Genomic DNA, 13,199 nt, shown 5'->3' on the forward strand with positions numbered 1-13,199 from the left:
GGATGCAGCTTCATAACTGAGCTTGCACTTGAGTGTGCACATTCAGGGGTCCAAGGGCACTGAGTGTTTCTTGAATAGATCAAACAAATGACCAGTTATGACATTCTCAAAACAACCCTGAGAGGAAGATGGTGGCAAAGGTGATTATCTAATTTGCAGATGGAGCAGTTGTGACACAGCAGGTTAAGTGACTCACCTGAGGGCACACAGTGGAGTCTTTGTTACTGCTGGAAACAGTAGTGACATCTACCAGACCATTAGCATGGCTGTGTTTTCTCTGACATCCCACCTATCTGCTCCTTGCCCTTGCAGGATGAAAATCTCCAAGAAATGGCACCCTTGTGCACATAAAAAGAGGTTCGAATGCAAGGAAGAAGAATAGAGTAGCAACTTTGGAAATGTTTAAGACAAAGAAATGCGTGGGCCCTCTTCAGAAAAATCAGTGAGTCTAAAATATAAAAGAAATATCCCTTGCACATAGAAAGTGGAAGTATGATCTTTAAATTCCATTCCTTATAAGTAAGAGAGCATGTGTTGATCTCAGCTAGGAAGCATAGATTTAATGTGATATGTGTTTATGTATGTGTGTATATATATACATATATATGTATATATATGTAAATTATTTAAGCCATTTGCACATTTTAACACTTAAAAGAATTTTTCATTTATATCGTACTTATAACTATCTTTTTCTTTCCTGGAATTTTGTTTTGCTCATCATTTCAAGCACAGTCACTGGCTTCAACATCACAGTTATTAAACTGAAAGAGCCTTGCATCTGGATTATTCCTTGGCATCACTACATGATTTACAGTTAACTCCATGTTTGACAATTCTGACTGTGATATGCCACTTAACATTTATGTTTTAATATCTTCTTAGGACACCATCTCATAATTTACTTTTACTTTTAAAATTCAGTGGGGCAGGGATCCCAACTCTGCTTTTGCAAGTAAAGTCACTTCTGGATTTTATTCCAGAGGGAGTATGTATATATATTTTTAATAGAGAGGACTTCATAATAAATGAGACTATAGTTTTCATCTGAGAATAATTGTGCGTTTGAAACAAAATAATTTATTAAACAAAACACTTATTTGTTTTGTTTTTCTTTCCTTCATCTTATATTCCTTTTGAGTTTCTAATGTGAAACCTATCTTTCCAAGTGAAGGATTATTACCAAAAGCAAAAAAAAAAAAAAAAGCTCTGGAGTAATTCTAGTATCATACATCCTGAAGCTGTCATTAATCCATCTTACTGTCAGTTTTATATAAAAAGAAAAATATCTTGGGTGTGTATCTTCCTATTTTTCTAAATTTAGAAATTCTCAGGTCCAAGATATGTAATTTAGAAAGTTTAGGAAAAGCTGTTCTTTATATAACATTGGTTTTACCATATCGGGGGTAGAAATCTCTGTGATATGCCCATTTTCTTTATCTGTACATACCATCTAGGTTCTCAGCTTAGTTTTGATCTGCTCCAGAAGAAATATGCATAAACAAGCAGCCGTAATGATGAAAAGAAGTTAAAAACTTGATGATCTTATATTGCCTGAGTTTGAGAGTCTAGAATCTGTACTGCATCTTGTCATTATCAGTCTCTCTCTTCCATGAAATCTCCACTGCTTCTTGCTCTCTCTACAAATGAAGCCACATTGGAGAAAGAAGGTGAAGTTTCAGCAACATGAAATGATGAAAGATGCTTAAGATTTTTTCCTGCTTTATTAAATAATCTAAGCATAGTTTTTGCTCTTCTGTCTCTTAAATAGAGCAATCGAACCCTGAATGCTGGCCTTTTTGTTGGCATATGTATCTTTGTTTTGAGGTTATGAGGTCTTCTTGCATTATTGATTTTGCCCTAAATGAAAGTTCCATTTCTGATATGTAGTTGAGTTAGTTTAAGGTATAAATGAAAAGAGAAGAACAAGTCTAGTCTGAGCTCCGCCACTTATTCGCTGTGTAATTTGCCAATTAACTGAATTTATCTGGGCATCAGATTCTCTAAGATTGAAGAGAATGGTAGATTACATCACAAGCATTATCATTCTGTCATTCTATGATCTAATATCTCTGATGATGCTTCAATAAATTACAGTTTTAAATTACCATTGCAAACTAACTTATCAAGACATTTTCTGTCAGATGCCAAATTTAAATCTATAAGATCGATTAAAATGTTGTATTTTCTAAAAAAATCTAACTTAAAAATTGTGAAATAAAGCATTATTTAAAAATCCAAAAACTCATTCTAAACTTCAAATTACTAGAGTTAAAAAATAAAAACTCAAAATCTGGGAGCAAATGCAAAAGCAGTGATGATAAGTCAACATCTCTGCTTTTAAAAGTCATTTGCTAATAGTTTAACTACTATTTCCTTGTTAAAGGAAAGTATTTGTTGTTTATCCCTTAAATCAAAGACTATTTCTATCTTAAATCATTCATAAGATATCTTTACTAGTCAATATTAATCTTATTCAGTAGTTCATAGCTATGTTATATGTCTATGAGACACAATGAGTATATGTGTTTACTTACAATTATGATGCTTATTACTGGTAATGAAAATGATAAATACAGGAATGTAATTGGCTTCGAGGCTTCTTTAAAGCGTTAGTTCACAATTCTTCATCAAAATTTCCTTTTTCACGTATGACATCAAAGTAAGGGTTTATAACTTGAAAATTTTTTTAGGATTCATTCTCTGAAGTATTTCTGTTTCTTGTTTTGTTTTGTGGTCACTAACCACAGAGAAATTTGTCTTTTTTACATACGCTGGAAATAATTTACTGCTTTTAGAAATATTAAACCACAAAAAAAAAAACCCCACAAATGTTAAAGAAACATTATGGGTCTGCCGAAGCCCTCAAAAAGCCAGGAAATTGAGAGTTAATGCAGAAACTCCGATCTGGCTCTATGTCCAAGGGACTTTAGACCTTTGAAGAATGACAGGTAGCACCCAGCCCACATACAAGCAAATATTAAAAAACAAAAACAAAAGCAAAAAAACACAGTATTGACAGGAGGATGTGGTAGAGGGCACACATGATTACTGCAATTTATCTGAGACATTAATATTCACATTGACTTACTATCAAATAATACTCTTCATAAACACCAATTCTTGCCTAAACTTGATCCATAGAGAAAAATCGTAAATTCAGCAGTCTTCTAAAATGACAATGCAGATTTTGATCTGTGGTAGAGATGTATCTCACGGTATGAACTTGACAAAAATTATATTCTCCAGTGAATTTTTAGAAGTAATATTCACTTGGACAGTCTTTGCATTTGGTATATGGAGAAACAATGCTTTTGAGTGCATCTATTTTACTGATTTTACTTAAGAGGCCAGAGATCCAGGTTATTCACACAGATTAGGTCCCAGGAAATAAAGTCTCCTGTATGTACACAACACAGAAGGCAAAAGTTCAATGGCTGTAGTGTATATATATATTTTATAAGTGATGTTTTTCAAACATTATCTTACATATAATCATGTAGAAACTGAAATTCATAAATCAATTAAGAGCAAATTTCTATTGATGAAAATATTTAATCCAGTTTGTAATTACATTGTATTGAATTGATTTAAATGATGTTAACACTTTTCCTCAAGAACTTATACTTGCCTGTTGTTTCCATTTTAATATTTATTATTTGGTGCAGAAAATGTATTTTGAATTTTTAATGAAACATCTATATTAAAAGTGGTTTTATTTTAAAAAATTATTAAATATGTAATTTATTATCACAAGCGTCATTCATAGCAAATTATATTACTCTATTCAATACAATGCTTTAAGTTTCTAAAATCTATAAATAGAGAAAGACTTAACAGTTCTTGTATTATAGATATACCCTTGATGGTATCATTCAAAATGAATTGTCATATAACAGTAATACTATACTTTTAAAAGTATTTCTGTGGCACTGGAGCTTTGTCAAAATAATTAGACAGTGAAAATTAATAAATTAATGTATTGCTTCATTTACCGTCATATTATTTGCTTTCTTTGTAAATGAAAAAGAAAGGTGGTTAGAACTAAATGTATCAGTTACTTAAAGTAAGCACATTTGGAATCTGAAAGATAAAGAATTGAATCAGAAAGCATAAACTGCTTCCAATTTTAATTAAGAAAAATAATTTTTGTTTTTTGATATAAACATTACCTCACCAAATATATTTTTTTCATTTTAGAGCTCTGTTTTAAAAGCAAATGGACTGTAAGAATGCAACATAATGGATGGTATATTTAAGAAGTACTCATTTCTTAATATACATTCCAATTTATCAAACACTGATAATTTGCCTGCCTACACTAGTGATTTCAGAAAATACTGGTAAAATAACAATCCTTTAGTGAGAAACATTTAACAACCTATTAAGTCGGACTTAAATTATTTTTATACTTCTAAAAGGATTAATTATTGCAGTCTAAAAACACTTTCCACACTGATTGAATTTTTATATATTAGTTTAGATCTAAAATCTGGCTTTCTGTACTTGAACATAGAAATGTTTAAAACATATTATTAAATAAAGATTCAGGAGCATAATTATAATTTTTCATATGACATATTCCAAATCATAGATTTGATCGGGTTGCAGTTCATGTATAAATAAATGAAATTATTCAACCTACTTTTTAACATAAATCCCCCCCCCCACCATATACACAGGAAACACGTTACCAGGCAGAAAAATTAGTACATGAACAAAAGTTGTCATAACGCACTCCTAAAGATTAAGCTTTGTGAGCGTAAAAATCACAGCTTTACAAATAAGAATCATTTTGCCTTTCTATTCTGGGCTTAAAGGAAGACATTTGACACATTTACATGGCAAACTTAGTCAATGTTTGGAAATGCTTTGTAGTGGCCAAAAGCTGTGCATTTCCTTCTGTTGACCTGATTTTTTTCTTCCAATAAAGTTAATTAATAGAAGATGCATCAAACAGGATTATTGCAGATGTGCACATACTGCAGTGCTAATTGCTCTTATTTTTTACAATCCAGTCCTGCACATGCTTTAATTTATATTTGCCTGAGTTAGCTTTTTAGAGTGAATTAGCGGCACTCTGCCACACACTGAATAGTAATGTGCTTGCATCACTCGATTATCTCAGATGTGTTATTGTCTAGAATCCATGCTCCTAATTTCCTTACCACCCACACCCATCTCTTTCCTCTGTTTGGAAGGCTGATTTGTGTTAAGAAGGGACCACCAAGCTATTAACTCTAGGACATAACTGGCATTGTTCAGAGAGAGCGGGGCTTATGATCATATCACATTTTAACTCTTCCACCAGCATTATCCTTGTTTCCCCAATGCTTTCAAGAGGCAATAACTCCAAATGCCTCGCATGGAAATGATAAACTGCCTGTTGTGCCTTTTCTTTGAAGGCATTCTCCTGCAGAGTATCATATTTAAATAAATTGCCATTGAGTTTAGCAAGCAGCACAATCATGCCCATTGAGGTAGAGTCTTTTGATCATATTTTGTAATGCAATCAAGGATCACATGAGGATTCTCGAGCAGGCCAGCCTTGCTGTGTGCTAAATAGGCGACAGGAGAAAGAAAACATTAATTGCCCTGAATCCCACTGACATAACAAAGCACACCTGTGTCCCAGATACTCCAGACCCTGAGGTAGAAGTTACATGAATGACCAGGGTAACTCTTTTCACTCAACTGATCAGTGATTTCAAACTACCAGATTAAAAAAATTGCCGATATATTCAAATTGCCAAAAAAAGCTAAAATGTGTGCACATAAGCACAGCACTTATGTACCTTTATGTAACGGAATGTCCTAGATAGGAAGCCCAAGACATGGGTTCTAGGTCCACCTATTTGTTGACATCTCTCTGCCACTAGTCTCCTCGTCCGTCACACCCTCTCAGAAGTTGGCAGGACAGGCACAGTCACTGCCTACTTACAAGAACAGTTGTCTTGAGGGTTTCATGAGAGAATTGTTAAGAAAAACTTTAAAAATATAAGGGACTTTACAAATGCGCTATTCTGATAACTGTGTGGATGCGTATAGCACAGACTGTGAATGGTGTCCCATTCTCCTGACCTCTTTGCAAACATTTTTACAGTATTGATGTTTCTGGGGGGAAAAAAAAAAGACTTAGGGGTCTTTCATCTACCAAAGATAACGAGGCACTAGTAGGGAATTTCTAACTGACAGATTAATTGAGGAAACTTGGGGACACTGTGGAACTTCAGTCAATGGATTTAAAAACAGGCGGCAGATGTGGAAGTGGGGGCTTGTAAGGAATTTCCTGCTCTGCTGGTCCAGCATTCTGACTTTCTGTTAAACTCTAAGATATCAATGAGATAGGACTAGTCTATACCATCCCAAATCATTTCCTGCTGACAGATACTGTTTATTAACCTGTTACCCTCTCTGCCTTCTTTTTTTTTTTTTTTGATGGCACAGGAGAGAGAAAAATGAAAAATCAAGGAAGTAATTAATAAACATAAACCCTTTTCAATCTCTTCTAAGATAGTTTTGTAGTTCAGATTTATCTCTGCCCCCAAGAATAGGATGTAACTTTTATGTTGCATTCCAGTGAGACCTCAGAAATCAAAATGGAAATGCCATTTTTTTTCCCCCAGAATGTTTCTCCTCTTTCATAAAGAAGAAATGTGGAGGTCTGGTCCTAGTCTAATACCTTACCTCTTTGCCAAAAGGGAATTAAAAAAAAAACAACAAACCCACCGAGGGGATTGAAGTAGGAAAGCACATCTTTGGTCCTAAAAGGTGAAGACTGAGGCTCCTTCATAAATGTTAAAAAATGTTAATAATTCTACCTCCTTATTATGAGCTGAAGTCACATAACCTGAAAAATAAATGACTGAGAAGACAAATGAGCTACATGGCTTTCATATTACTTTAGAGCCTATGTTAGTTAGCTAGGGCTGCCATAAGAAAGGATCACAGGCTGGACTGAAACAACAAAAATTTATTTTCTCACAACTTTGGAGGCTAGAAATACAAGCTCCAGGTGTGGCAGGGTGGGTTTCTTCAGAGGCCTTTCTCCTGGGCTTGGAGATGGCTGGCTTCTCCCTTGTCTTCAGATAGCCTCTCCTCTGTGTGTTCCTGTGGCCTAATCTCCTCTTCTTATAAGGACACTGGTCATATTGAATTAAGCTCACCCTCATGACCTCATTTAATCTTACCTCCTTAAAACGTCTGTCTCAAAATAGTCACCTTCTGAGGTACTAGGGGGTTAGGACTTCAACATGTGAATTTTGGGAGGACAAAATTCAGCCCATAACAGACCCCTTTTTGTCCAAAGAGTACTGAAAAATTTTGCTTGAAATACCTTGAAAAGAAATCTCTTCCCTCAAGTCCTATTGACATTGCAGAAAACATAAAATGTATTCAATTTATAATCCTGCCTGCCAATACAGGTGGGATTCCTAGGAGATACAGTGATGACTTTTGGATTAAAAAAAAAAAACCCAGCTGAAGTAATTAATCAAAACCTAAATTGAAATCAGAAGTGGTAAATGATAAAAATTTAAATAATCTAAGAAACACTTTTTTTCATTGTATAAGGGAAGAGCTACTTCAAACATCTGTTCTTTTTTAGATCGATCCACACAAATAGCCCACAGTCCCATCTATACCCTGTCTTATATTTCCCCATAGCCTTTGGTTCTTGCATCTCCAAACTGATAGTTCAGCCCCTGTCATCCCCACCCTATTTTGTAAATGTTAATTTTATGGGGATAAAGTGTTGTCTGTTTTGGTCACCTCTATAATCCCAACGTTAGCCATACAATGAAAGTTGAGTAAATATTTCTTGAATAAGTAGCAAGGTTGTTGCTAAACATTAGGGCTAGGAATTTGGAGCTCCAAGTTACTTCCTATTGCATCTTATACTTTGTGCATTGCAGGAGCAACAAAAAATATCTGGGTCTCCTGTAAGTCCAGAGTGTTTTAGCTAAAGCAGATCTTTATAAAAGACTTGAAAAAGTCTGGTGTAGTCTCAGTCAGATCATGGAACATTTTGATTAGTAGACATACCTGTGAGCCAATCGCTTCATGAGATAAAAAAGCAGTTGCTTATAAGTAAGCATATATCTTATCCATATACACATTACCTCTAATTCTTAAAGTAACCCACAGAGTGATGTATATAATCCTCATTTTACAAATGATGCAATAAAGTTCAGAGAGGTTAAGTAACTTACCCAAGATTTCACAGCCATTAACAGACAAAGCCAGGATTTCAACTTAAGTTTGTCAGGTTCAAGGCCCCATGACCTCACCCCTATCCAACTTCGTTTCTAGTCAAAATGGCCACTCTAATGGGGTTGGGCACACATAGCTAGTTAGAGCCTGGTAATATTTTTCAGTATCCTGCTTTCTTAGAAAGGTAAAAGAATTGTCAAAATACTACTCTTCTCAGTAAAGTCAAACAAAAATATTGGCTTCTTATAAATACAACATGTGTAATTAAAAGCTGGGTGGCATTTTCTGAAAAGAAAGGAAAATCATTCGTCCTTTCTCAACTGATTTTCTCATAACTTGACTTCAACTAACCTTATTAATCAGGACAATGAAGAAAAAATTCACAAGACCCATGAGTCAGCCCATTTCAGATTCTCAGTGTCAGCATATGGCCTCAAAGCCCAGATGCAGTATTTTCACATGATGCATCTTTGACTATTTATTACAGGGGAGGTAGGAGAAGAGGAAAGCAGTCTGTTTTGTTATCCATCCAGGAACACAGTTAATTGTTTTCATTCCCAAAGGCAACTTGGCAGTTTTGGGCTTGGTGCCCACATTGTTCAAGCTGCGTTTGTTCTCACGTCTCCAGAAGGGCTTTTAAAAAAATATTTTAAATATTCCTGTTTCTTCATGTCCCCTTCCCATCCTCTAGAGAAATCGTTTAAATCATATGATTGATCTAATTTAGGCAGCAACTCTGCTACGGCTCTTCAGCAGGGAGACTTGTTTTCTTTTAACTTTATAGTACTTTATATAGGACACTTTAGTCATTTTTATATAATTTCTAGCAATCTGCAATCCCAGAGTCTCATCTGTTTTTTAAAATGCCTTATAAATATTGTGTACACAACTGAAAGTCTTTCTTTCCAGCCTTAAGCAAAGTAAGGTCTAAAAATAAATTAAATTTTCTTTTCCATCCATGTTTAATTCTAGTGATTGGATTTTAATATGGGGTAGAAATGATATGTTTGGGGTCCATGTGTATATTCATTGTATATAGAAGGCTTTCGGTCAATGGTTGGGGAGTTGAACTAATATGCTGGCCATGTGGCTTGTTCACTTGCCCCAGATCCCTCCCTCACTGTCACATATTTGTGAGGTCCATGGCCTACCAAGTCTGTTTCTTTGATTCACATCTCCCTGTGGCCGCCCAGCCATATGATGTTTTGCAAGGCGCTCAATCTCTTTACACTTAGTTTCCCCATTTGCTAAGTGGACAATAATGGTATGTGTCTCAAGAAGGTGTGCAAGTTAAATAGGATTACCTGTCCAGGTAAAGGATTTAGACTAGTGTCTGTCACATCATACCCCCTAATAACTATTTGGTTTTGTTATTATTGGGGTTACTACTATCATCACAGATGATGTGAAAAAAAAATCACTCTTCATTTTTAAGGAAAGGAAGAAAAGCTATCTACGGACTCTTCTCCCTGCGGTTCTGTGTATGTTTGGAGCTGAGAATCCCTCAGCTTTTTTTTTTTTTTAAAGATTTTATTTATTTATTTATTTGAGACAGAGAGCATGAGAGGGAGGAGGGTCAGAGGGAGAAGCAGACTCCCTGCCGAGCAGGGAGCCTGATGCGGGACTCAATCCCGGGACTCCAGGATCATGACCTGAGCCGAAGGCAGTCGCTTAACCAACTGAGCCACCCAGGCGCCCTCTTGAAGATTTTCTAGTTCCCCATTCCAGCCTAAGGCTTTCAGGTATTTGGATTCTGTGAGACATCCCTGTGCTCACACATGAAATCTCCCTTTACATAAGTAGGCTTGAGTGGATTGTTATTACTTGCAAACAAGCTATATATGACTAAGAAATTTCTTAGAAGAAATTTCTGACTTAACAATAGTAGGAAGGTTCCTACTGGGTGGAGGAGGAGGTAAACTGGGTCACTTGATATCTAGGACCAAACATTATTCTAAAAGACTTTATGTGATTGATTATTTTCAAATATTTTTTCAAAACCTTACGGACTACTCATAGTTTTAAGGGCAACAAAATAAAAGCCCTATTTTCTTGGTTACTGACCACATTATCCGTCCTGCCTCTTCAAGGAAGGACCCTTGTGGTAAGCCCTTCTCACCCCCCACCAATGTCCCAGCCACAAGAAAGAGAACTAGTGCAAAGCATGTTATGGGTGCTATGTGTTACTTGACATATGGCTAAAAACTTCAAGTGTTTGAACTTGCTATCTTGCTCATCAGTGTCACATGTAATCTACTTCATCATTCAAATCAGAGGAAATAATATGTTCCGCATTTTTACAAAATGTAGGACTCCCTTGCAATTCCTGAGATCTGAGTTTGGAACTGGAAATGAACCTTTCCAGAACTAAGTTAAAACTAATGTTGTCAAGCACAGCATCATGGTTCAGAGGGAAAAAAGAAAAACATCCAACTAAGGTTCACTACGTAAAAGGTTTTCCAGTCCCCTTAGTCATCAAATGTGTCCTTAGAAACCATGTTGATGAATTACATGTAAAGGAATCAGAAACAAAGGTATTATTAACACAAGGCTTCAAAGGGAGAAATACTGGGCCATGTGTTCTTTCAAGTTTTCTAAATATTGTTCAGTTTTACAACTGATAAGTTGAAAAGTAGATATTTTACAGCATTACTGAGCAATAGTTCACATACCTACAGCTCATCCACTTAAAGTATACAAGTCAATGATTTTTAGTATGTTCACAGATACATGCTAGGACTACCACAATTTTCGAACAGTTGAACCACTTTAAGAAGAAACCGTTTATCATTTAATGATCACCCCCCAATGTTCCTATGCCCACCAACCCTAAGCAATTAGCAATCTACTTTTGTATTTATTGATTTGCTTATTCTAGACATTTCATATAAATGGAATCATGTACTATGTAGTCTTCTGTAACTGGTTTCTTTCATTTAGCATCATGTTTTCAGGGTTCATCCATGTTGTAGCATGTATCAGTATTTCAGTCATTTTTATGGCCAAATAATATCCCCCTATATGGATATACCACACTGTGTTTATCTATTCATCAGCTGATGGAAAATTGGGTCCTTTCCACTCTTTAGCTATTATAAGTAATACTGCTATAATGTGTATGTACAAGTCTTAGTTTGGATATACATTTCATCTTCTTGGGAATATAGCTAGGAGTGGGATTGCTGGGTAATATAATAACTCTATGTTTAACTATTTGAAAACAAAAGAACTATTTGAAGAACTACCATAGTGCATTCCAAAGTGGCCTTACCATTTTACATTCCCCCCAGCAGTGCATAAGGATTCCAATTTTTCCACATTCTTGTCAGCACTTGCTATAATCTGACTTTTTGATTGTAGCCATTCTACTGTGTATGAAGTACTATCTCATTGTGATTTTGATTTGCATTTCTTTAATGATGTCAAGCATGTTTTCATGCCCTTTCTGGTCATTTGTGGTATATCTTCTTTGGAGAGTTGGGTTATCTTTGTGTTATTGAATTTTATGTGTTCCTTATATATTGTGGATACAAGTCCCTTGTCACATATAAGATTTGCAGATGTTTTCTCACATTCTGTGGGTTATCTTTTCCTTTCTTGATAGTGCCCTTGAAGCACAAAAGTTTTAAATTTGGGTGAAGTCCAATTTACCTATTTTTTCGTTTGTTGCTCATGCTTTTAGTCATATCTAATAATTCATTGCCAAATTCCAGGTGATAAATATTTATCACTTTTTTTTTAAGATTTACTTATTTATTTTGGAGAGAGAGAGCACAAGAGAGCACAGGGGAGAGGGGCAGAAGGCGAGGGAGAGAGAATCTTTAGCAGGTTCCAAACCCAGTGCAGAGCCTGACACGTGGCTTGATCTCATGACCCTGAGATCATGACCTGAGCCAAAATCAAGACTCGGTTGCTTAACCAACTGAGCCACCCAGGTGCCCCTCATTATGTTTTCTTCTAAAAGTTTTATACTTTTAGTTCTTACATGTAGGTTAATTTTTGTACCTGTTATGAGGTAAGGGCTCAATTTCATTCTCTTTTGCATGTGGCTCTCAAGTTTTCCCAGCACCATTTGTTGAAAGAACTATTTCCCCACTGAATGATCTTAGAACTCTTGCTGAAAATCAGTTGTTCTTAGATACATGGGATTATTTTTGGACTCTCAATCCTATTTATTTGATCTATATGTCTACCCTTTTGCTGCCACCATACTGCCTTGATTAATGTAAATTTGTAGTAAGTTTTGAAATTGAGAAATGTGAATCTTTCTACTTTTTTTTTCAAGATTGTTTTGTCTATTTCAAATCCCTTGAATTTCCATGTAAAATTTAGAATTAACACGTCAATTTCTATAAAGAAGTTAGCTGGAATCCTAATAGGGAGTGCACTGAATCTATACGTTAATTTGGGGAGTATTGCCACCTTAACAATACTAAATTTTCCAATCCATGAACATGGAGATTTTTTTCCATTTATGTAGATATTTTAAATTTCTTTCAACTATGTTTTGTAGTTTTCAGAATAAGTTTTGCACTTCTTTTGTTGAATTTACTCCTGAATACTTTATTGTTTTTGATACTACTATAAATTGAATTTTTCTTAATTTCATTTTCAGATTGTTCATTGCAAATTATGGAAACACTAATGATTTTTGTAATGATGCTGCAACCTTAATGAACTCATTTATTAGTTCTATTACTTGCTTGTTTGTTGTTTGAGTAAACTTCTTAGAATTTTCTATAGACAAGATCTGGATGTCTTTTATTTCTTTATAGTACGTAATTCCTGGACCCTCCAGTATAATTTTGAAAAGAAGTGGGGAGAGTGGACATCCTGGTCTTGTTAGTGATCTGAGTTGGGGGGGAAGCATTGTGTTTCTTAATATTATTATTATTTTTAATATTAATATTTTAAAGTTAAGATATTAATACATCTCGTGTCTCTTTTACACTGCTTTCTTTTGCATTAAGTAAAGGAAAAAATTTATT

General features: G+C 35.0%; 1 protein-coding gene across 5 annotated transcripts in view; it reads left to right on the forward strand.

Moving 5' to 3' along the window:
- TWIST1 (twist family bHLH transcription factor 1) overlaps nucleotides 1-13,199 on the forward strand; it is an 86,412-nt gene that overhangs the window by 16,736 nt on the left and 56,477 nt on the right. For 2 of the 5 annotated variants that reach the window (XR_014139309.1, XR_014139308.1), the window contains one exon: nucleotides 313-442. The exons of the other annotated variants lie outside the window; for them this stretch is intronic. The gene's annotated coding sequence lies outside the window, so the exon portion shown is untranslated. The remainder of the gene's footprint in view (nucleotides 1-312; nucleotides 443-13,199) is intronic. 5 annotated transcript variants of the gene reach the window in all.

This window comes from Leptonychotes weddellii, chromosome 12, assembly GCF_054177405.1.
Source record: "Leptonychotes weddellii isolate Sample4059 chromosome 12, ASM5417740v2, whole genome shotgun sequence".
In the NCBI taxonomy this organism is placed as follows: Eukaryota; Metazoa; Chordata; class Mammalia; order Carnivora; family Phocidae; genus Leptonychotes; species Leptonychotes weddellii.